Source organism: Harpia harpyja, chromosome 1 (genome assembly GCF_026419915.1).
Source record: "Harpia harpyja isolate bHarHar1 chromosome 1, bHarHar1 primary haplotype, whole genome shotgun sequence".
Taxonomy (NCBI): domain Eukaryota; kingdom Metazoa; phylum Chordata; class Aves; order Accipitriformes; family Accipitridae; genus Harpia; species Harpia harpyja.
In genome coordinates, this window is record NC_068940.1 from 94,963,636 (window position 1) to 94,990,027 (window position 26,392).

The window sequence follows — 26,392 nt, forward strand, 5'->3', positions numbered from 1 at the left end:
CTAAAAATGGAGAGGCTAAATTTTGCTTTCTGTTACCAGGGAAACCTATAGGCTATATATAGGTTATAGGCACCCTGACATTTTGTGTAAATCAAAGTCTGAGTTAGTTATCTAAATTCTGTATTGTATATGTGGGGAGAATTAAACACTTCTAAATGGGATCCACAAAGGCAATGCACTAAGCAGAGGTACTGGTATTAGGTACAAAGAAAAGTAGAAAAGCTTGCTCACAGCACCCTGGAAAGGGTCAGGCCTCTGCTTCTGGGCCACCTTCATGGCATTCAAACAGATGAGTTGCCTCTTAGAGTCCGCCTTAGCAGCTTAATCTAAGCTCATCAGTTTTAAATTTGAAGATCTTCCACTAAGGATACAGACTCCTGCAGAAAGACTAAGTTTACAGGCAAAAAGTGTGCTTTCCATAATTACTTTTAATAATATTTTTAGAAGTGACTCTATAGTCCTTCAAATTGAAAACATATAGTCTAAGATGACTGCAATACTGTCATTGTTATTCACCAAATTAAAAACCCGCTTCAAAGGAAAATGAAGAAACATATATATTCATGCACCAGGAAAAGTTTGCTCAATTCAGAAAGTCTAGCCTTCTTATTATAAGTTATGACCAGTTACAAATATTTCAGAAGCCAAATATTACACGTTCTCAGAAGACCCTAGTCAACCCTTTCCATATTTACTATTTATAACCTTTCTCTTTGACATCAGTGGGACTATGCACAGATGTAAGCAGAGACACTAGTAAACGCATTGGCATGGAAAAGACTTAAAGTGAGGATTCTAATGGCTGCTTTGAAGAGAGGAGAAGTAAAATAACAGATTTAAGAATTAATATATGGCCTGATTATCATATAAAAATGACATTATTAAGCAAAAAGCCTGTTTTATTTCACTTAACAGGATTTTGGTAGTGTATGTTGTATTCTCAAAGCTGTTGATACAGACACTGCAATTTTGGTAATACATACATTTCCAGTCCTTTTCTGACACTGCAGTCTGGTGTTTAGGTTTGGTGTGGCGGGCAGTCTCTTCTGTAAGGATGTGCTTCCGCAGGGCCTTGGCAGAATCAGAGGCACCTCTCTGCTCCTGCGAGTTTGCTCTTCCTTTTAACTCATATTGTACCAATGCTTCCTCGTGGAAGGTCAGGTCTGAAGGCCGGGCCAGTAAGTGGGGAACCTTCAAGGAGAACCTGCATGCTGGTGGTTTCATTGATGTCATGATTTGCAACAAGTCAAAAGAGCGAATGTTCACACATAATAGCATTATGGAAACTGGGATTTCTTTTTATTTTGGAGCTGACAGATAAGATATGAAGCCAATACTATGAACATTTGTATTAAACAAAGAACCAGCTTTTTAAAGCAATGAGCTATTAGCTTCTCGTGTCCTGACCACATGCCAAATTAGGTTAAATACATTCTGCCAACCTAAATCCCTTTGGCAGTTTCAGCTGCTCCAGTTACTCTTTGCTTCTCCTTCTGGGGCCAGAGTCTACCACTGAATGTGCATGTTTCCACTGACTCACGTCCAAGGGCAGATTTTGGCTGCTGGAAGTGGTTGTGTACTGCAGAGCTACTGGCCAAGAACTGATTTCTTCCATCCAAGGGGTAGCTCCATTGCACTGAAACGATGATCCTTTTATTCATACAGGGTATTTGGAAAAGGAATAAGGAAGAGGAATAGAGAGCAAGGAATAATAGAAGTTTGAATTATGAAGCCTGCAGAGAACATTTGACTGTAATAGGGTCCTACTGACCTTTCTAAAATTAAAAGCCTGTGATGCTTTTACAAACTGCTGACATTTGCAATCTTCAAAATTTGGACAGTCATAACCCACAATTAGGGGCTTACTAAGGACCTCCTTATGAACACAAATTCTTGATGAGACACAGATGCTTGTCAGGACCATATCCATGTTAAAAAAACCCTCTGAGGAGCAGAATTTGTGTTCTTCAAGGCATCTTCAGGGTTTTTGGCATTTCTAGTTAAAGTGCTGATGAGTCTGTGAGGCTACAGACAGCACAAATGAGACAATAAATTTATTACCCTTGCATTGCACACCTATAACATTTTGTTCTTTCCATTCTCCTAATTAGTGATATGTGTTTTCTTGTATGGTTTTCTAAAGGGCAGAGAATTCTTGCACATTGGGTTATATATTTTTAATGAACCTGAGGGCTTGCCTCTTCTCTCGCTTACAACAGTAGAAATCAGGAGTCCTAAAATGACACAGTTTGGTAGTATAAACCCACACTGTGAGCAGAGATGGCCTTGATGTGGTATCAAAACAAATGAAAGGTGAGAATGTAATAATTTGCTACTAGGAAGCTGAATAATGAAAGGGGATTAGAAAGCAGGTGCTGGTGGGTGGAGAAATAGGGAATATGAGAGTGCTACAGCACCATCTGTTCACGCTGCTTTTGCACCATTAGCTGGGTGTTTCTGTTGCAGACCTCTAAACATCTGGCTGTACTGCTGGGGTTGCAGGCTGCACCCCTGGTTTGGAGGGGAAAGTGTTAGTTTTGTAGTGGAAGCTTTTTCCTCTGTTTCCTTTCTTCTTAAGTACCTTGCTCCCATCTCTGACCTCAAATTCTGCCCACTAACTAAAACACAAGAACAATTCATGCAAATTGCATGTTTGCTAAAGAGAGTAGATTGAACAACAGCAAATGTAAATGTAGCCTATGCGTTGTTCTTATTAAAACCATATGGGAACTAATCTGTGACCTGACATACTGATCCATCTTTTGTTTGCAATTGACTGTGTTAATGGGTATCACAGTAACACCAGAGTAACTGCCATGGACTGAGACTTCAGCGTGCTTGGTGCTGCACAGCCACACAGCAGAGAGGTATTCCTTGTCCCAGAGAGCTTACAGAAGCATGATATTCACCTGGGAATCCATAATTTTCTTTATTCTTCTATACTCCAAATGCTCGAGGGTTTTTTTCAGCTTAATAATCAGAAGACTGTCAATAATAATAATACCAGTAATAATGATAATAACTGTCTTTAAGAGATTTAAATCTTTGCAGAATTCAAAAATTCTTGTAGTTTCCTTCTTTAGAAATATACATTTTATGGAGATGAATACACCTCTATTTCTTTTAAACCTTCACTATTTCCTTAGCAATGGCACCCAGCTTGTCTCCTGATCTCCATACAGCTTCCTATAAAGAGTGTATATTACTATAACCTTTGAAATGTGGTGGAAAACAGGAGTTTATTTCCAGACATGGATCCAAAGTAAAGTCCTATTTGGGAACTAAAAAATGTTTCAGTGGTGAAACATTACTTTGGTAGCTAGGAAAAGCTTTTCCATACTTTTGTGATTTAAAAATACCTGCTTGTCTCCTATTTGGCCATCCTATAAACACCATTGCCTCTTTGTGACATCTGCTGGAACAGATAGCATTGAAACACGTTCAGGTTTCCTCCACACTTGCTACCTGCCAGCATTTAGCTCCTAAGGGAAAAAGCAACTCACTCTGTATTTCAGAGCAATACTTGGCCAGTTCAGGTTTGAATTTTTCCTTATCCCACAGGACAACTGTTCTCCGCCTTCTTCTTGTCCTTACATAAAGGGAATGACCCACATGCCAACATGACAAAGATCCAGAAAGTTATAAAGGCTTCATTGTAAGGCTAAATCCTTAACAGGGATTGAAGCAGCTTGCACGAAGGAAAAGAGAGGATGTGCATTAAAGCAGGAAGTCATTAAAATAATCAATCACTCAGCAGAATCCAGCTTTTCTATAGAGTTTATGCATTTTTTTGCAAGCAGATTTACATTTTCAAGATTGTCAGTTTAAGCTGCATCCTCCACGTAGCTTTTCTTCTTCTGCTTCTCGCCAAGAAAACCAGCTGGAGGGGTTTTGTAATGAAATAAGATGGGAATCTTTTCTTTCTTTCCTTCTTGACGCTGTTACTGTGCACATGTCTTTGCTACTTAATATTGGTTCTTATTGTGGCTATAATTGTACATTTTGATATATCTTGTACTTATTGTAGACTATAAGATGCATATTACTATATAAAACTAGAGAGTGAATTGTTTCATAAGTATTTCTGGGCATATGTGACTAAGATTATAAAGTAAAAAAAAATAGAAAAAGATTTTTCCAAACTTTTCTTTCTGATTGCTCTATGTTCTCATGCAAGCAGCATAATAGACCGATCTCTGTGTAAATCAGTGAGAAGATATAGTGCTTTACCTGAGGAAGTCAGGAATCTGCTCTCCAAAAATAGCAAGTCATCATATTATTTATTTTTTTCCCCACTTTGTCAGGGTTGGTTTAGGACAAACACCAGTTTAGAGCAGATATCTTAAATCTTTGCTGGTTAATGTTAGGTGAGATGAATAACTCCTCTCAATGACTACGAGAGCTAATAGCTTATAATACGTATACAAACTTTTAGAGGAAAGGCAAGATTTAGAGGTGAAGGAAATATCTTTTTATTATATAATTTTATATAGCTGAGAAAAATTAACCAATTTTGGGGTATGCATTCTTTCTTCATGTCCTCAGGCTGATCTGTATCTCTTTGCATATGCTTCCTAGACCACCTCCTGCTCTTCATATACAGATTTTGAACTTGAAACTCATCAGCTTTGGGAAGTGAAAGCCAGTATTTACAACCGCCTGCTTGTTATCACCCTACGTGGTAAGATGCATTGAGCGGTTTTCTACGATTTTTTATTTTTTAAACATCTACAGATCTGATCTGATTAGGTCACAGTTTATTCACAAAAAAACCTTTCTGAGGTTTCAGTTAGGAGTCAAATCTATCAGTGATGCAATCCTCTAGGCTGCACTGGCATTGTGTTAAGTTGATTACATCCCAGGGACTTTGTCAGGAAGTTGATGAAGTAAAACATGTCACCATCTCACTTGGATAATTTGTACTATGATTACAGGATAATTAACCCCCAGCAGAGGAAACAATTGCTGTAGGAAAAGGAATTGGATTCCAGTTATATGCACATCATAATAAATGAAATGTGTAACTAACCAGATGCATTTTTTGTGACAATATAATTTGAACTCTTTTATACAGATTCCTGACCCTTACTAAGTCCAAAACCAAATGCCCTCTCACCAATCTCCAGTTGTTCAACTGTTTCTGAACACTCACATTATCAAAGCTTTATGCCGCTGTACTGTGTGGCGTCACTTTGCCTTAACTTAGAGAGCCAAGGCTGAAACAAGACTCCCAGGACTTCCTTCTTGGTTGGTGGGGGAAAAAAAAATATCTGCAGAGTATGATTCAGTTCATTGCAATGCAGATGAGTGAAAGGAGTAAAGCGACACACCTCTGGAGGTGCCTAGGCTGCATGGGGAGTCTAAGAGGATAAGTTTAGACACTTAAAATTAGGTGAGAGAAACTTCCCAGTGTGCTCTCATAGTAGCTAGCCTTTTCAGTATAGAAAAGACAGGAGATTAGCAGTCATTTTGCTGTAGATTCCAGTTTGTAAATGCAATGTATTTTTACCCCAAGGCATGGCTATACTATAATCAAGAGATTTAAACAGCGTGGGTTTTAGCTGCCAAATCTATACCTAGGATCTCAAGCAAACTTTTTGTAGTTTATGCTGAAGTCCACTTCCTACACTTGTGTTCCTCTCAATATCTAAGCTACTGAGATATAAATGACACCTGACTGCAGCACAGACACATCTGTAGGCAATGCTGTGTATCATTAAATACCTGCTTCGTGCATCAGAAGCAGGTCTGCTGTAAACCACTTCAGGGAGGTCTTCTCCAAGTCCTTTTTGCAGCTACTGTAATCTGAAAAGATAAGAACATTCAGAAGCTATTTTAAAAGAAGCCCTAAATAATGGTATTAATTTTTATTCCTTTTTATTATAGATATTTTCATGTAAATCTTAGACAATCTCTTTTCATTTTCCCTTCAGGAGGCATTGGACACTCAGGTAATATTTTATACTGATTTATTTTTGTAACTGAAAGTGACTATTAAGTATATATGCTATACATTCAAATCAAATATGATGCATATTTTTTCTCTACTATATTGTAGTTAAATTATAATTAATTGCTTAGGAAATGTCTGTTTGCTTTTAACTCCCTCTATGTTCCCCCCTCAGGTGAATTTTTCTTACACTTTAAAATGAGCTGTAAGAGCACTAGTTACTTTGATTCTTTCAAAAATTGATGTTACAATTATTGATGATTTTTTATTTTGCTGATTAATTTCCCTCAGAATTCCTGACATGTTTTTAGGTTGACCACAGCACTGTACTGACTACTCTAAACACTTTGCACTCTTTCTCCAATCACAGCTGAATTAGTTTATCAAGCAGGAGGTCCAGAAAGCGGCCACTGGTATGGTCTTTTGCTGGTGTACAATTAAAGACTGATCCATGTTTTCATGTTTGAGGAATTCCTGGTTTTCAGTTTGGACCTAACTTTTCTATAGGAAATTAGCAACTTGGCATCCATTGGCAGGAAGCCCTGAGAGTCCATTTTGTGCAGGTGAAAGACAGGTTCTGGAAGGGTGTAATTCTTGAAGTATCCTCTGGCACTCTGAGCAGGACATTAAAATTTGCAGGTACCACCATCTCTCTTATTTGAAAAAAACATTTCTTTTTTTCTGAGCTTTTGAAATCCTAAAATCCGTGTTTCACAGTATTAAAAATACACGCACTTCCTTTGAGACCTAGCTTGCTTCTTTTACATCCTCACTATCAAGCCAAATGCTGAAGATTTCCCTGGATATCACTAATGTAATTATTACAGTTTGAAGAAAGTGCCTTACAATTCATGTAAATAAAGGTGTGGCTCTGTTCCCACTGAAATTCAGATAATGTTTCCCATTCATTCAACAGAAGCAGGATCAAACTTTATGATTAAGGTAACTTTGTGCAGTCTGAAAAGCAATCGCAAGATTATTTTGTAAAGCTCCAGGAGCAGTTTAGGTGCAACATTTGAACAACAGCAACACAGTTTGCAGATTTTGATATAAAAGTTATATTTTACCATAGATGATTCAGCCCGATTAGCATCCTTCTCTCTCACCAATATAATTCAGAGTTCTTCATGAAATGGGAAACAAAAGTGATAAGGCACCTCCACATCTTTTTTTGCTCGGTTTGTTATGTTTTGGATGAGAACCAAAGCTCAGAGGTGGGGAAAAATACCTGGCTGGCATTTTACTAAACAATATAACCTCCTCTTTCACCTTCAAAAGAACTAGAGGATTTTGTTTCCTTTGTTTTTGTTAATATCTTCCCTTAAAGGGGACAATATCAAAGACAGGAAATCTGACTTTCTACAGGATTAAATAATTTTTGGTTCTCCATTTCATTCAGAAACATGCAGAAGCTTTTCTCAATTACTCTTTGTTAGCAAACCTGTTTTTCCACTTGTCACTTTGCATAGTAATCCAGCAGGTGTGTTGTTTTTCTCAGGCTGACCAAAAACTGCTTTTGCCTCCTGTTTCACTACCTTTAAAGCTACCTTTATGAAATTAGAGCTGATGAAGCACACATGGGAAGCACAAGTAATTATATGACAATTAGTTGCACAAAATGAGTAATAGGGTTTCATGTTTTGCTTTCAAAAAAAAATACCCTATAAACCTTGAAAAGAAGATTTGTTATAATCAAGTTATAGATAGCCAGTAATCAAATTTGGTCAGATATAGTCTGAATGTTCAAGAGAGATTATGAAGATATACACTATATGAGCATTTAGACATGCTTGTAGTCCTTAACAATGTCCTGTTCCTTACAATTTTCTCACAGTGCTTAACAATGTAAGGACTATTTAGGTAAGAGTGCAGTGATTGTTTTGTAATGATTGGGATAGGAATCAGTCTCTCTTGTATACATTCCAAGGTGAGGGTAAGGGTGAGAAAGAAGCCAAATGAACTACATTAGTTGACTCATCTTCCCGGACTGAGAAAACATGTTGTCAGTCAACTGGCAGATATAAAAACAGATTACAAAATGGATTACACAGGGATTCATTTTGCACACTTTCATCCTTCCTTTCACCATTCCAGATCTGAAAGAAAAACTGAAGTAAAGACTCTTTATAGCACTAAGGACAGGAAACAATCTTCATTTGGCTACTGGTAATTTGACAGTTCTGCTTAACGTATTTCACGTTTCTCATGGGGCAGGAGAAAGGGAATATTGACAAGGAGAGATACTTGAGTACTTCTCTAACTCTATGGGGATTTCCAGACTAGACCATAAAAGGGAAATGTTTTCTTTCTTTTGGACTGAAATTCTCTTGGCAAGAAGAGAGCCGGTGGTTGTTCTCTGGCACTCTGGGCCAGCTTCATCTTTGTGGTCAATCCACTCAAATCAGTGGCTCTTTATCAATACAGATGAATTTAACTCACTTGTCTGTCTGCAGCCAGTACAGCTTCTTTTAAAAGCTATTATCACCACGTAAAAGACAGCTTTAAGAAGACTCAACATTTTCTTAAATAGGTAGTTTTTGCCAGTGTCAACTTAAGTAATCAGAACTGTGATGAAACATATTATATTTTTATAATACAAGGTTGTCAGAATTAACATAAAAGCCAAACCCCCATGTCATTAAAATTGTAATGATTGTCCTTCTCATCCAGCAATAGGTTACAGATGCTAAACAAAGTGTTATGTCAAATTATAAAATGCCATATTAAAGAGGAAAATTCCAAACCAGGTAATTTTATGATGCCATTACAAATGAAAAACATAACTATTTTAACTTATCACAATGTTAGGTGATCACGATACTCTTACAGAAGCCTGCAGATTGCATAGTTTATCCTCCTTCCTTTGGCAAATAAAATCATTTGTTGTATTTTCATAAAAAATGGGAATATAAAATCATTATATTTGTCCCTTACCTGTACCTCTGCTTCATGGTATTTGTGTTGTATGGCTGACATAGCTTGCTTTCCTAAGTCCAGTGTAGATCTGTTACTAGAGAAAGTAAGTGAGGCATAAAATAGCTGTGTTTCTTTTGGGAGAGGTAGCAAAATAGAAGCTAATAAACAGCAGATTATCTAACACAGATTTCTGGCATCTGCTTTGTTGTGTGATGAGCTGCTTCTCTGGATTCTCCACCTTCTTCTCATTCAGAATGTCACTGTAATGGAAACATTTTGTATATTTATTACGTATTTAATTATGAAATGCCCTAAATGATTCCAGCAGATTCCAGGATTATTTCATCCATGTGAATCACTCTTCATCACCTGATTCATGCTCTGGATATCATTATGGAGTGCAAGCAAGGCACAGATAGGTTGCAAAGAAGGAGATTCAAGAATAAAAGATACAAAGAAACAATGAGAAAATCAACAGTCCTTATAATCAAATTAATGCATTTTTTCTACATGCAGAACTAAGATTAAAAACCACATACATTGAAAATCAAAGATTAGTTAATTCATAATGCTGCCTTTTTTTCCACAATTTTCTACTAACCAACCAGTCTCCCTGAAGCTGAAATTTCCCATATAATTGGAATCCACAGGTTACTCATTTTGCATCCACAGAGAAAAAAATTAAAATAAACAAGACACAAGTTAATTACAATATATAGTCTCAGTCATGGTAGCAAGCAAATTGCCAGCAGATTTCACATTCTTTCTTCATTAAAGTTAAAAGGAATAATATTGAAAGATCCCACAATGGGAAGAAGGCATTCAAGAAATATTACAAAATCCCCAAATCTTCCTATGTTTAGATGCCTGCAAACAATAAGAAATATTCCAAACAAAGAAAAAAGATTCCTGACATTGTGATAATTCACGACTTAAGAGTTTATATGCATGAGGTTCAATTGGTTGTGTTTGTCTGTTGGGTCAATTTTGGTAAGGTAGATGTCTGACTTGCTATCTTGCAAAGTGTTCTGCTTTATATTGTTCAGCTAATTTTGAGGTGGTTGTAACAGTGAGGTTTTAATCCACGTTTGCCTATCTTCATTGCAATATTATCAGCTAGCAGTGTAACTGGCTAATTATTTCTAAATATTGACATACTACTCTGTATTGATGTAATATGTTCTTGTCTTTCAAAGGCAAAGTGTGGTTTTTCTCATGCATCGTTATTCATTTCTACCTTCAATACTTACTTCCTGATTTGCTTACTGTGTAAAAGAACATTTATATTTTCTTACGGGTCAAAAATATTATTATGGAGGTGAAATAACTTCAGGCAGAAGTTCAGGACACAACTTCAGTTTCAGACTTCCTGAAGGGAAACCTTATTTTTTACAACAGAAATAAACTTGAGCTAAGTTATTACCTAAAATCTGCTATCTAGTATTTTGATACAAGAAAGATGCATTGCATTGAAGCTAGACCCAACATGACAGTGGAAGAGGAATTTGTCTCGTCCTCATTAATTATCACTTTCTTTTATTCTTCCTGCCTTCAATGTATGAATGCTTGACAAGAGAAAACTCCATGTAATCCTGTGGAGACATTATTTTTTTACTTCAGACCATAATCTGAATTACACATGATCAAATACCTGATCCATAGGATGTAGTCAGAGCTTTTGGGAGGTTTTTGTGTGTCCTACATTATTCTGTTGATATTTCCTATGTACATGTAAATACAGGAATTACTATATTGAATCTTACTCCATCATTCCAAAACCTGATCCAAATCAACTGTCTATACCTGATGCTTCTGAGGAAGGTGACATGACTTCACAGAAGCAGCGAATAATCTGTTCCCCCACATTAGATCTTAATTTTTAATAGTTATACTTGTGAAACACAAAGATAAATGCTCCTTTTAACGTTTTGGGGGATAATTATCATAACCCAAGATATTCTTGATACTCCCATACATGTTTGTTTTCTCAGTCTATTTCAATGTACTTAAATTCTTGAACTCAATAAATTTCCTGTAACAGAAATTCCACATTTTAATCTCTTTTCTAAGGAAAGCAAAGCTAGTTTTCATTTTCTGAGAACGGGCTTTTTCTTTAATTTTTATTGCTCTTTTGTTATTCCCCTTATTTTCCAGTAGTCTGGGATGGGATAACCAGTATGAATGTAAAATGTTAGCTGAAGATACACCTCTGATATCAATAGAATTATCTTTTTGTTTGTCTGCTCCATTCCTTATATAACTTAATGTTTTGACAACTTAACAATTCACACCAAACAGAAGGTAACAGGATTCAAACAAAATCAATTAACACTTCAATTTTTTCCCATACTCCGTCTGTTCTTGTAGTACAGGTACAAAAGCTGATATTATGAAAAGACAAGACTCTAAAATTAAATTTTATTTACATCTATGCAGTGGGACCCAGTAGTTTGTCTGAACACTTCTGTAGTGGAAAAATTTGTGATTTGTTCAGTCATAAATATGAGTCCTGCTTGAGCCACTAAGGTAACCAAGATCAAGCCAATCCCTGTAGCACGCTCTGCAATTTCATTGAATTTCCATGACTTCTTCTTGCTTTCGGGAACCAGTGTGACTATGTTACCTAGCAGACATAGTTTATGTCTTAAAATAGTTGAAGGAAATCAAAACCAGCTGATTATGCTGGCCACGGCTGAAGCCAGAAGATTATATTTCTCCAACATATTGGTAAAACTCCACCTGCTTTTTAAAGCATCTCTGGATTTTCTTCTACCAAATTTTAAACCTGACATATCTGAATCATCAACACTAGAAGATTAATGGTGGGATTTCTTTCCTTCTTCACTTTCCAAACGTCATGAATTCAATATGCATTGAGAAGATCAGGAATTATTTTGTATATTTTATATAACGTATTAACCTCAAAAACTGGACATACGAAGCTTGCAGTTTTAAGAAATGTCTTTGGAAGCCAAGCTAATGTCCATAAAATGTCAGAGAGGATTTTATTACTTCTAAGGAGGACGTTGCAATCTATAAACAGTGGAGTTTTCCATGTGAACAAAAGAAAATTTAGCTGCAAGTACAAAGAATATTATTTTTGTTTCCTATTGTTAGTATTGTGACTGGTTGGTTGTGTCTATCTTTGTTTCTAAGATATTGATAAAATTAAAATGAAATGCTGTCTGCACTTGAATAGATTTTAATCCTTTGTTCTACTTCTTATCACCTGCTAAGCTATTCATTATATATCTACCTGGTAAAAGATACAGGGTAACTTAAGCATTTGCAGAAATTCCTTCATTTTAAGTTAAACTGTAACTTAGTCGAGCAGAGGTTTCTTTCATGTGGTTAGACAGTTGTCTCATCCTGGTATCTCTAAGGTTTAAGGATAAAAAGGGCCTGTGATGTGGCATCACTTAAGTCAATGGACTTTTTATTGATTTTGACAGGCTGGATCTCCTTGGTTTTCTGGGTTCACATTTTCTAGAACTAGTTGAGAGAGCTGATCCATTATGCAGTCTTTTCTGTTTCCCTTATCTTCCCTTATCTTCTTCCCTCTGCTTTATCACAATCTCATTTATGTTCTCATAATAAGACATCATGGTGTTAATTTTTTTCCACTCCCTCTTTGAACTGTCATTTGTTCAGAAAGAATAGTACTAGTTATGATTATACTGAAGTTTTATTTAAATCCATGTGACTGACGAGAAGAATTACTGAAGAACATCCACCAGAATGTCTGATGATGGGAATGGGTTGGAAGGCTGGGGATACAGCTCCACTCTCCTGCACCATACCTCAGTGGCAGGGATTCAATCTCATAAGCAGAAGGATATTCACAGAGTTTCCAAAGAAGAGAACAGGGCCTGGCAAACATAGTGCTTACCTAGTACAAACATGCATTTTGTTGAGGTAGATTAACTTTGAGCAAAAATAATTTTTGTTCAATATCATCTTCAGTTAGTGTGATGTGATGCAATGAACACAATGCATTCAAAGGAGTATTATCTGGGTAATGCACTGAAAAGGGATTTTCTGTTCTATATGGTTTATTCTGACATTTAAAGGAAGACTAATTTCATCTAACTACCCACATAAAAGTTCAGCATCTATTGGTCCAAAGCCCTCAACTGGCAGACCTAATGGAAAAAAAAAAATCCTTTCTACGATAAGCATCTGGCTACAACGGATGAATGACTTTCTAGAAGCACATTACTTTCTGTGTTTTCCTAAGGGAGGTCAGGAAGCTATCTTAGACCTTATGACTAGAAACTTTAAAGGATTCACATTAGGTGAATACTTCGGTTTAGATTAATCCTTATTACAGCATAATTTTCTGCCTATAAAGGTCCAAGCCTCTCCAGTAATAATATATTTATGGGACTTTGGTGGGTCAGTGTTGGGGACAAGGAAAGAAGTCACCCTTAAAAGTGAGGAAGGGTTGCCAGTAACCTCCCAAAACTCTGTGGTTTTAGATTGATGGCTGTTGCTGATGCTAGTTGCTCTTGCATGCTCCCATACAGCTCATGATTATTAATGTCCGTACATTAGGACAGAACTAGAGAACTTTCCAATCTTTGTTGATTTCATTTATAACATTTCCAATTTGAAAACAAATAGTAAAGATATTTGACATTTTTATGTCAGGAATGTTTTTCAGCTTTTTCATCTTGAAATAACTTTCCCTTTCAAAATGTTTTCCAAATTATTATAAGGCTGAAAAACATGGCAGTCTAACATTTTATATTTTTCTTTTTCTTTTTTTTTTTTTAATTAATCTGATTTGTTTAGTCTTGGAAATTATGTTTCTTGCAAAGCTCTCTGTTTTTTTTCACTCTGGTTCAGAATAAAACTGATTCTGAAGCTGCAAATCTGTCTGTGGAGCGGAAATTTCAGTGTCCATATATTTCAAGATTTGTCTGAACTATGTAAGCTTTTGACAGTACTTTGCCTCTGTCATTCTGACAATTAAAAATATGTAGCATTCAAAGAAGTGTAATTTACACTTTAATTCGTATTTTTCTCTTATACAACCACAGAGAATTAGAAATATACTTTGTGAAATAAATGAAGCTACAGACACTTAACGTTTTTATAGCCCAGAGAAGAATCATACAGAAATACGTAAATCTTTTATTTTTTAAATGATATTCAGTGTTTTGAAGGAGAGGGGTTTTTTTTTTTAACACTTATTCATCTTATTTTTGACTGCCAGAAATGAGAAGGGACAAAAGCTGCAATTCAACTCTACTGTTCCATGAAAAAAAAAATAAAAAAAATTTAAAAAAATAATCTGTACAGCTGTTTTCACAGACTGCTTCAGCTCCTTGAAAAAGTTATTTACACTCTTGTGTTCACAACTATATTAAATCCTCAAAATAACTATGTTGACTGCCTACTTTAATTCTTGTCATCAGAATTACTTAAAAGCTGCTCTGGTAGCATAAACAATTCTTCAAGGAATTTACATATTCCCCAGCATGAGGAAATCCATTTAGCAACACAGAACACAAGACGTCAACACTTTTCAATCACATGCTAATTAAACTGAACTATGTGTTTGCAGAGTAAATGTGAACAACACGCATAAAGAACAGCAGCCTCCACTACCATTATTTTTCAGAGTGGCTACATTTTAGTTCTAGTCTCTGATTTAGTCCATGATAATTTAAAAGGGACACTTCTAAACAGTCACTATTATTTTATGGAAATCCATGAACAATATTGTGCTTTGAAAACATTTCTGCTTATAGCTCATCTTATTTTTCTTCATAAGCATTCTTTTACTTAAATGCAAGGACCTTTGTTGATAATAAGTGCATATATAAGCATTGCGATTTCTTTAACTCAAGTCATAATCTTCTGTTTGTGTTTGAAAAAGACTCTTTTAATTATCAGGTCTCTAACAGGCTCCTCTTTCATCCTTCGCTGTCTCTCTAACTTCCTTTTCTGTAAAAGGTGTAATTCTATGCTATGTAAGAACTGTTTATTCCAATAAAGAGCTGATTTACTTGTTCCTGGGACCTGATTATGTTGACATTAAAGTTCCTGTTATCGTACTTCAATTACATAAATTCACAGAACTTAAACTTAGACTTGGTTTAAAGGAAGTTTAATTTGAGATCCTGTTGATTTACAAGCTTTGCCTTGGCTTCACATCTGTGAATAAAGACAATCCTTTGGTATGATTTCTTCATGGTCGCAATGAATTTATGTATCTTTACATAGAATTGTTTTTTGGGGGGTTTTGGTTTGGTTAGGTTTTTTTGTTTGGGTGGTTTTGGTGTCGTCCCCCCCCCCCCCCCCATAAATGGGCAGCCAACTTTAACAGCTTGGCTTGTATTTTTACTTATGGAGAATATCCAGGTCCTTGGCTTGTCTGAGTTTTGATTTATCTGCAGGCCTGCTCAGATCTACTTAGAAATGCCCATGGGCACTATGTTTCGGGGGAAAAAAAAAAAAGGAAAAAAAGATTCAAAGCTTTTCATTTACAAATTGGCATTGTTTCCGTAATCATATTGTTGCTGCCTCCTTTTTCATTTACTCTTGTCCCTTGTGGAGCTCTGGCCGTATGTTGGAAAAGTCCTCCATTGCACAACGAGCAATCCATGCTGATAAATGTTCACTGTATGTTAATTTACCTAGAGAACACATTACACAACTTTCTCCATAAATAACTTAAAAACCAAGCATAAATAGGGTAACAGTTCATAGTCAAAGTCCTCTGCTGGGCTATAGGAACGCTGGAAAACAAAAGGAAAAAGTCTTTGCAAACACTTTTCTCTTCGTTAAAGGCTATAAAGTACCAGTGCAGTTTAACTGTGTAAGGAAATGGAACATTGTACTCAACAAAAGCAATGAATAAAAAATATGAACTTTTATGCCTGATAGCCTATGTGTAGTAATTAATATGGAAAATTAAAAGATACAGTAACTACCAGAGTGAAGACATAAGGGCTGATTTGAGAAGGTGAAAAGCATCCAGGTCATTAAACCTTCTGGCAATTGTCAGCAATTCTGAACCATAGGTGTTCAGATACACACAACTGAGAGAAGGAAGTGAGGATTTGAGCTCAGAGAATATATGTCAGTGATTCACTGTCAAGCAAAAGCACACAATTAGCTGTTCTGCTGGGATCTGTCTGGATCTGTTTCTACTCAGGCCTTTACCAATGACGTGAGTAGACAGAAACCTGCATTAAGCCCACAAGTGGCATGAAGGTGAGAGGGACTTTAACATACACTGGGAAACAAGACTGGAATTCAAAATGGCAATAGCAGACTGTAGAAAAATAGAATGGAATGGAATAAAGCCCAGTGGAAAGTGCCCAATTTAGGAATCGTTAACTGCACAGTGCAGCATGGAATGAAGAATCAGGGGTTGATTTACTTCTTCAGGAGAGGAGATGGAAGATGAAATCATGAGCTGAATATGAGATTTGTGGAAGAATAGTTCCAGCATGAAGAAGAGAGAAGGACAATTGTCTTCAAAACTGTTGTAGGAGGGAAAATCATACCCTTTTCTCCAGCCCATGATGGCTATGACAGGAAGAAATGTGCTTAAAACGAATCAAGAAACAGACATAGTAGGTGTCAGAAAAATATCCAAATGGTAAAAAGACTGGAAAGAATCTACAGAGAATTGTAAAGTCTCCAACAGTGGAGTCTATAAAACTGGACTGAAGACATATTTTTGCATGTCACTGAAAGTGCTTTCTTGTACAGGTCCAGATGGAGTAAAAAGACATTTTTAACAATTCTGCTTTTGATTTCATGTTGGAACAGAGGTGTACAAAGATTTTTTTTTCTCCCCCCTGACTAACAACTAACAAACCCTTAAAATAGAGAAACAATTCCATATTAAGTTGTTTGAAATTTGGATAACGTCTAGGTCTTCTGTTCTTTAATCAAATCTGTCTTACTCTACTTATATTAGACTCCAGTTAGACATTACCTCAAGGTTCAAATGTTGATCCTGGTCTAAAAATTTAATTTCACAAAGTTTGTATGCTTGGATGAGAAGTTTTTTCACCCCTATAAACATAGCAGTGAGTGAAGATAAATGCTTTAAATGCAATGTTATATAAGGTCTAAATTTCTGCTGGAGTGTATCATGGTTTAAAAAAAAAAGCTTGATTCTGACTAGATAAAGACTGGAAAACAGATTCATAAAAGTCTTACAGCCATTGGATCTAACATTACTCTTTCTGGCACATTTAAATTTTGCCTTAAAATGATGAGACCAGATTAATGCCCTGTGCAGCTGCACTCACCCACTGAAATTACACCAATGATAAAGTTGGCCCAAATTGTTTGAGCAGCCCCAAATGAAGATTCCCTCAGCTACCAGGAGAACCAGGAGGGGAAAAGGGGCAAAGAACAGATGTTGACTCATTATTCTTTGGGGACTTGTTTGGTTTTCATGGCATCAAACAATTATGGAGAATTCAACTGTTGTTAAGGCAGCTTTATTTTAATTGAATATATAATTACATAGGAATGTCGCTTTGGAGTGGCATTGCTTTTTGAGAAAAGAATAAAAATCTACAGGATGGTGGAAACACATTTAACAGGTAATGCTTTTTGTTAACGCAGCACCTCCACGTAAATGAACATTACAGTCTATTTTTAGAAAAATTCCAATTAGCTTGCCTTTTTTTTTTTTTTTTTTTTTTTTTTCATGGATAGGATTGTGACAGCAAGTCTTTGGACTTCTGCTGGCATAGAATCCTACATATGTGCTACTGACACATAAAAACTACCTTTGTGATCCTTCTGCAATCAGCTCCTCTCCTGGACCCATGCCAGATCTCTGTAAGTGTTTGATGTTTCATCCATACCTTTGGGGAATACCTCTCATTCACATGCACATTATGGCTACTTTACATCATTGTAGCATTATAAAGGACCTTTAAAATAACACTCCTTGTGACACTTTCCTATATCTGTATGGTGAAAAATGGACTTAGTGCACATGAGAAGTAAATTTTAAATGCTAGGGAGGAACTTTTCCCACACACTCATGGCTAGGCCTGGGAGGTGTCTACTCTACCACATGGAAAGTGGAAGGAATATGTTCCTTCACAACTATGGACCAAGTTGATAATGCTGTAGCAATCACACTATGCCTCCACAGCAGGAAGTAGATGGGCTACTTCACTCACAATAAAAATCATCAAATTAATGTTGTAAGAGATCATCTATTATGTGACTTGTATCACTGCACAGATTTCCATGGAGAGATGCAAGGTTCTTTTCCAACAGGAAAGAGTATGAAAACAAGTATGTTGTGGGCAGTCTTCTTGAAAAAAAAAAAAAGAAAACAAAAGAAAGAGAAAACAAAAGGAGAAAACAATTATTTCAAGTAGGCTTTAAGTTTACAGTTTCCTTTGGAGACTATCTGCCGCTAGCTAATCTTCTACTGACAGGCACCAACTGACTAGCTTGATGTCTTCCACCTGCAGAGGATACTTACCTGAAGGGTAAGAGTCTCATGAACCTTGCGTTGATGAAAGCATTGTCAAAACTGACAGATTTTACCTACAGCACACGCATAAGAGGTCATGATAGCAGACTGGAGATTCGTACTGTTTTACTCTTCCTGATAATATTTAAGTCACTCCTCTAATATAGCTATCTTTTTGTTTTAAGGGCTTTATAAACAATAATAATTCTAAGATATTACTACCTAAACATTGCCTTCAGACAGCATGTTACAGATGAGACTCTTGAAAGTTCATTGGAGTCCAAAATAATATTAAAAAAAAAAAAAAAATTGATGCTATCAGAGACCATGATGGATAGAAAGAAGTATGCTTTTTCCCACAGCTTATTTCTTCTTTAGTTTGCTGACTAGGGGACAGCAGAGATCTTTTTCTCTAAGGGCATGGTTAGGGTAATGTTTCCAAATCAGAAGAAAGGCTTCCCAGCTGTACTGACATATATGATAAGTAAAGCCAACTACTTACTGATGACTGTGTTCCTCAGGCCCATAAAGAGAAGACCCACGGTAGCTGGACAGACATTGTAAGAAAACGATGTCTAAAACCTGAGCTCAGTGAGGTACTGGAATATGCTACTTGACTAATCCCTTTGGTCCTTACACTATGAGAGGCAGATAGGAAAGCATAGTTATGACAGTATGAAATCCAGCATTTGGTTCTGCTGATTTCAACTTCGCAAAATAGAAGCGTAAGGCACAAACAGTAATAACATTAATAATAATGGGTTTTGTGAGCAGTAAAACTAACTACCTAGAACTAAGCTTTATTGGTCTCTGTGACCTATGCAAATGTTCTACAGCATCAAATAAGGTGCAAGCTGACCAAAGCTTTGATTTCCTGTGGTGAACTGACATTGGCAATGTCTTTCCTCTGCAGAGTCTTTGTTATCTAATAAAGTTAACGGTCAGACTGCATTAATAGGTCTCTACTCAACCACTATTTACATGAAAAAAATGTAAAATACATTTGAGATTGTGGCTTTTTTGTCACATCAAGTTGAAATATGCTAGTAGCATATCAATCAGCAAACCATCAGGATACCAATTTCAGATACATATGCACAGTTTGATCTTCTAAGGGAAATAGGCACAAAACCCAATATCAAATTAGAGTACAAAACCTGAGATAACTCAGTAATAATTTAGATGAGCACTTGGTGAAGATTCATGTGTGCATATTTATCTGTCTATGTATCTGTCTACCTATCTCAAGTGTTTTTGTGCATCACACTTGCAGGAAAGTGTAAGTGTTAATTATACTCAGAAAATTCTCATACTGATCTCACACAGAGATATTTTGGGTATACACATTTTCTGGGATAAATGTCTCAGCAAATCCTGGTCCTTAACCACTTGCTGAAATCCAAACCACACATAATGCACATTTCTTTTTAAAGCTTTAGTGTCTAGCATCTTGGCTGCTACACATTGCAAACTAAACACCCTATGAGCATTTTCCAGATAGGGCTGAAATCAATGGTGTTCTCCAGCCTAAATATATGCACACTTAGAGACGTTCATATTTTCTTAATAATTTTCCTTGACTGAAAATATGATAGATGTAAGTGACAGATTAATGCACATAGACTCAGGCAACTGCTGGCTGACCATATTGTTCTCACAATAGGTTGCAAAACAAAAAATAAAAATGTAAAATCATTTTGTCAGCTGTCAGTCATGTTACTTCAACCTCCATGATGAACTGAAGTTACAAATCTTTCAGGCTCTATAAACAGATTAGAGTCAAAGCAAATGTGCAGAAAGTTGTTCAACTAATGTCCATCTTCCATGAGTGCCAATGTTTAACTAATGCCCTGGTATAATGTCAGGAAAAAACTCTGCTGGTATTGTGAGCTGATGTACTAATGAAACACAAACTGAAAGTCCTCTTTCGTTACATCAGTAAGGACCCCGTGGTACTCTTTATTTTCTGGAAAGTGACTATGACTGCTGTCAGCAGCATATGATGGCCAACTTGACCAAGATTTATGTCACACTTCCCTTACAGTCAATGTAATAATAATGCCCTATTACCTTGCCTAATGGATGTTGTACACTGTGAAAAAAAAGGGTATTTGTGCCAAATAACTCCTCGTATTTACCAGTTTCATTGTATGTGAAGTCTGTGTAAGCTTTCAGTCTTCAGATGATGGCTCCAGAAATCAAAACATCTGAATAAGCTCAGGTTTTACTTACATAAGCAAGTTGGATTGGATGGAACAATTCAGCCAATTAAGGGTTAAGCCCAACATGTATCAAACAATTCTGGAGGCTTGTAAAACTTATACTAACTTCTGCATTTAGCAAAGCAGTAACTCAACAATATTTCTCCCACACTACACTTCTCCTTTTTGTCTGTGCCTAGAAATTAAATGCACAAATGTAACAAGGCTTTTTCAGTATCTCCAACTCAGTTAGAAATGAGAAATTTCACAAGAAAGTTGCTCCTGGAAACTTCTTAGGCCAATTTGCAGCTTCCAAAGAAGAATTATCAAAAAATCTAGAGGCTTTTTTTTGCAAAGTCAGCCTTAAGCAATTTCTTGTATAAATTTCCACATCTAGTTATAAGAATAGCCACATACATGCATACCAGTTTAAATAATGTGATTTTCCACACATACCCAAATAACTGACCTCTGTGAATGCTTTGGATATTTGAGTCCACAATTCAAGTAGGCACAAAATGTGCACATACTTTGGCGTAACTGGCCCCAGAGAAGTTCATTAATTACTTTTACCCTTAATTACCCTGCACACTTATCAAACAAATAAACATCGTTTATTTGACTGGGGCTAAAGTAAGCTTACAAAAAGCTATTCATATTTTTACCTGGTGCTTTCCCCCCGCCTTTCTCATCATTTAGATTAAAAGTCTTCTCTAGTTGGTGTGATCTTTAAGGAAGATGCCAGAGCCTGTGCTTCACTCCTGCAGAAGTTAAACTCCAGGAAAACCTACAAAGTTGGATTCCAAGGGCATTAGTGTTAATGCTAAGGACTAAGTAAAGCAAGAAACATGCTGAGCCCAGTGAAAACACCAATTACCTCAACCAATAATAAAAGTAAAACAGTTTGTGAGAGTGAATGGAGCATTGTTGAAATCATAATGACAGTAAAGTGGAAAAAAAGCCTATCTTAGGATGGTTTACCTTTAAGTAAATAGCTTCCTCTTCTTTGCATTTCTTGGGTTTCCACTGACATCTATGTTGCAATCTAAAGTCAAATAGGTGATATCAACAGCAAAGATTGCTTGTTGATTGGAAACAAGCATATTTCAGAAACTAATATGAATAACATTGTTAAAAGGCTCTTCGATCAGAGCTCAGGGACTACAGAAAATTCCTTTATTGGAGACTAAAAAATAAAAACAGAAACAAGAGTTCTCCATGATATGACATTAAAATAACTCTGTATACCTCCAGTGCTGAATTCCACTTACACTTACCTGCATATTGCATCTCCTGTAAGTCAGTAATGCAAAATATGACATTAGCTACACTGCTGTGGATCAAAGAAATGTCCATGTCTCCCCTTCCTCTTTTTACTTCACAGATTTATTAAGTCTGACACCATTCAGTGTTCGATGGCTGCCTCAATTTTTGTTTTTAAAACTTTTTTTTCTCCTTTTCCCCTGTTAACCATCTACTTGAATATTGCTAGAATATATCCTTTCAGTCAGGGTATGCCTTCAGCATATGTTCCTAAGGCTTGCCCTCCACTAGTGGTTTGTTTCAGAGGACTCTTGTATTTACCTAGGATAGACAAACAGTGATCAGAACTTTCCTTCTGATTTTTTTTCCACTTCTTCTTCTCCTTTCCTCTTTTAACTCATCCCAAATCTCTGCACTATGTTCTTAGCATGTATTCTGTCGTTTTATTCCTGCACTGTTCACCTTTCTTCAAATACAACACACTCTTGTAAATAATTCTCTGTAGGTTACTCATGAGCAACCATCACTTTTTCAAGAATCAGCACTTCTATTTAAACCAACATCTGACAATAAAAGCATAATAGAGTGAAATACAGAGATAAATTGGGATCTGAAAACAAACACTGTTTCTGGCATAAACAGAATATGAGAGGCGTGACAGTGTGCTAGACAGCAAAGCAAGTAAATCTCTTTTCCGTTTTGCTATTCAGAGAGCAAATGTATGACTTCATAGCAACTTCTTCCTTAAAAAAAAAAAAGCTACTCTTATTGTTTATTAATTGCTCTTCAGTGGAATCTAGAGATCCAGAAGAGTCCTTGTTCTTAAAGGCATAGGTGCTGTTCAAATACACAGTACAGGACAGGACAGCTCTATTCCAACAACTGGCTTGATATATTGCAACATACATTTGCCAGGGTATTTTTGGCAAATGCTGTAGACAGCTGTGTGTCTTTTTTCAGTGTATCAGTGAAACCTACCAGTAGTATACAAAGTTATGTTGTCATACATCTAAATGAGCATAAAGAAGTAAGACTTGTCTAATCACAATGCTCTCCATCAGTTTTCCTGCTATATGTATTGCTCCTAGTATGGAAAGGATCAATAAATGAAAATGAGCCTGGTACTGATCTCGACTGCATCTGTATAAAGCAGGAGGAGAGCTCTTTTTTGTTTCCGAAGTCCCTAGGTCCATGCGCCATGAACACAACCTGGAGTTCAGTCTTTTGGGAATGTTTGACTTAAAATGTTAGTATAGAATTTGCATCTTTTTTTTCCTTTTAATTACAATGTGTGGAGGTTAGTAATACTGTTATGTAGAAATAACAATTTTAAAGGCAGAGGTGTGTTTAATAGGCTGAGTTTCACCCCTTTGTTTTGCACGCTTCTGGATACAGAATGTGAACTTGACTGCCTTGAAATTATAGTTAGACCCCTGTGTTGGAATGTCCTTCAGGCACAAAAACCTGCCTTTTACAGCAGCCCACAGCACTTTCCTCCAACTTATTTGATTTTAAACTAATGCTAAAAATCTAACGAGAGCCCCCTTTTGGTTTAAACCCCTCTCAGGCCTATATTGTGTTTCTGTCATAGGAGTGATTCTGAGAGGGACTAATTAAAAGTCCAATGAATGTGTGAGGGTTAAACTCACTGGCTCTGCTCATTAACAGTCGCTCACCTAAGAATATTTTGAGACTTCTTTTCTGTGATGGGAAAGAAAGGAATAAGACTAGACAACACTTAAAAACTCACATTTTATTACACAAACACACATTTCTGTTGTATTAGTAGGCCTGCAGTGATGACAATATCTAATTTAACAAGAAGATTCCTCCCCTTCCCTTGTGTTTCTTCTTGGAAAATAACAAAAGAAAACAAAAAAATCACTAATGAACACCCCTTCCCCCAAGAAATAAGGAAAATCAGAACCATTTTGTTAATTGTCTTTTTCCTGCTGTTTCCATGGTAATACTGGCTACTAGACTTCACTGCAGAGTGACAGTCCAACAATTCACACACTACACCCTTTCAGGCACAATGAATGGCTATGAAAGAGGGAGAACAGGCACTATTCAGGAAACATGTGATATCTACTCAATGAACTACCTTTCATCCACATTTTCCAAATTGCAGTTAATTTAATTCTAAACAAATGGCTAAGGGGTACAAATGTGGATTAAAAGGAAAAGAACATCTTGAGCTCTAATGGGGACGGTTTGTGTGAAGAACAATATAGCACTTTCTTCTGATGCCAAGGCTGCCGAATTGAAAGATGCACTTTCCCTCTTCTTCTGAGGCCTTAATTTATACTCTATATCAATAGTGAAATAAACATGGCAGATTTTTTTTGGACAATTTATGTAGATTTTGGCTTTCCATTTGGAAACTTTTTTGTTAAATGGAGATGTAATTTTGATTCTCTTCAAACTAAGAAGAAACCTCTTGTATTTTTCAAGACAGCTTTCTTGACCAGGCCTCTCATTCGATCTCTCTCTGAAGTTATTGTTTTAAGTACCATAGAAAAAGCCATGACAAATACTTTCAGGTCACCTTAAGAAACAACAATGGACCTTTAGAGAATGTCAGTGCCCGGAAGGAAATTATTATTCACATTAGATTTAATGCAAGTGGGACCTTTTTTTCATGTGATTCTTTTTATTTTGATACGTAAAGAGTATTATCTTTGCTTAAAATTGATCAATGAACATCCTGAGTTTTGCCATATTCAGTTAAGCATGAGGCAAGATGCTTAAAAAGCTTCCATATTTGATAATTTATAGCATGACATCATAAGCACTGAAAATGTGTCAGGTCTGCTAATGTTTTCACTTTCTGTGCCACATGCAGTTTATGCTGAGAATGCAGATGTTGTAAAGGGAAATATGGCAGAATAGCAAAATAGCTTTAAAGCTAAACTGTTTTTCACTAATTTTTCCCTTTTCTATCTTAAAACTTGAAAATGATTAAACCAACAATCTATGTAAAATGCTTCCTACTCAGGAGAAATATTCTTCATTGCAACCATATTTTTGTCCAATTGATGTATGCAAAATGGCCCTTTAGACGTAATTGCTATCAATATAAATTTTTACTATACTTATTCTCCAGTTAAGAATACTTCAGCTTTAAGAATTTCTTACACAGAGTTACTAGACATGTCATTTTTTATCTGTGGGAAACAGCATTTGATACCATATTGCCAATAAACAAAAGGACAAAAAAAGCTTGTGAACACTTTTCAAGTTTTGCCAATAATTGTGTTTTGACTTGCAAATGTTTTCTATTATTAGGTTTAAGTGATTGCACTTACAGACTTGGTTACCTGTTATGTGCAAATAAAATTTTCAGATGGGATCAACCATTCCTTGCCAAGGCCTCAGACAGAGCTGCACTGTTTTGCGATGCACCTAATATAACACCAATCTGTCCTATTTTAAGAATATGAAGAAAAGCTGAAGACTTTTAATGACTAATTTTGAATGCAAAGTAGTTTTTTTAAAACCTAGCTACCAAATACATACATTTTTTTTTGTAGCAGGACCAGACTTTAACAGCAGTGTAGCATTTTAGAAATCCTGCTGAAATCAATTTTTGGTAATTTTTTTGTGGTAAGCACTCACGCATTAATTACTTTTTTTCATTTTTTTTAATATGAAGCAACAGAATATCACTATAAAATGCACTTTATTATGGGCAATAAAGTCACATGAGCTTGGGTGTCAAACAAATGTTTTCAGAGATCTAAATGCTTTTAAAAAATGTTAAGTCCTATAGTTCTACACTGACACTAGTGAGATAGATTGATTAATCACCCTTCAAAATAAATCAATGAATGGTATGTCAAAATTTCTTGGGTAGCACCGCATTGCTGATTCTAACACAGGATGAAAGTTTTTCAAAAGTATCACTTTGCTTTGCAACTCCCCAACAGTTAAGTCTTTTAAGGGGTGATAGCATACTTAGACACCTCCTACGGTTTAAGGAACTTTAGTAAGTTCAGTTAGAAATCTCCCTCACAAAGAGATACTACCTCTCTGCTTTACAGTATGCAGTGGTTTTGGTTTATTATTATGCAGTATTCAAAGTATAGGAGGGCAAGTGGAGTAAAGAAAGAATTGCACGCTTGTCTTAATATAACAAGGGCAAATTCTGTATTGAAAAAGGTACCGGAATGGTAGTACAGTCCCATGCAATTATATGTTGTTGTCTATGCCAGAAAGTGACTTTGGTATGCCTTTTGGGGTCATTTTAGAGCATGTAATCCAGATTTTATTATTTATATACATTGCTGAAAAGGGAGGGAGTTAAGCATGCATGCAAGAAATAACCAAGTCAGAGCCTGGAGGCCTAACACCTTTAGACTAGTCTGGACAGATGTCTGTCTATGAGCTTGTGATAAATACATTCTTATGGAAGGTTGATGCTAATACAGTTAGACATGGAAACAATTCTCTCTAGATTTCCCATGGTCCACCTCATCTGAATAGCTAGTGGAAAGCACTTCATGGCTTCCCTTCCTCATCCACAAGCTTCTGGTGCCCAGAGGATGGGCACCCAGGGCTCTGCTTAGATGTCTTCTCCATGCAATCCCTTGA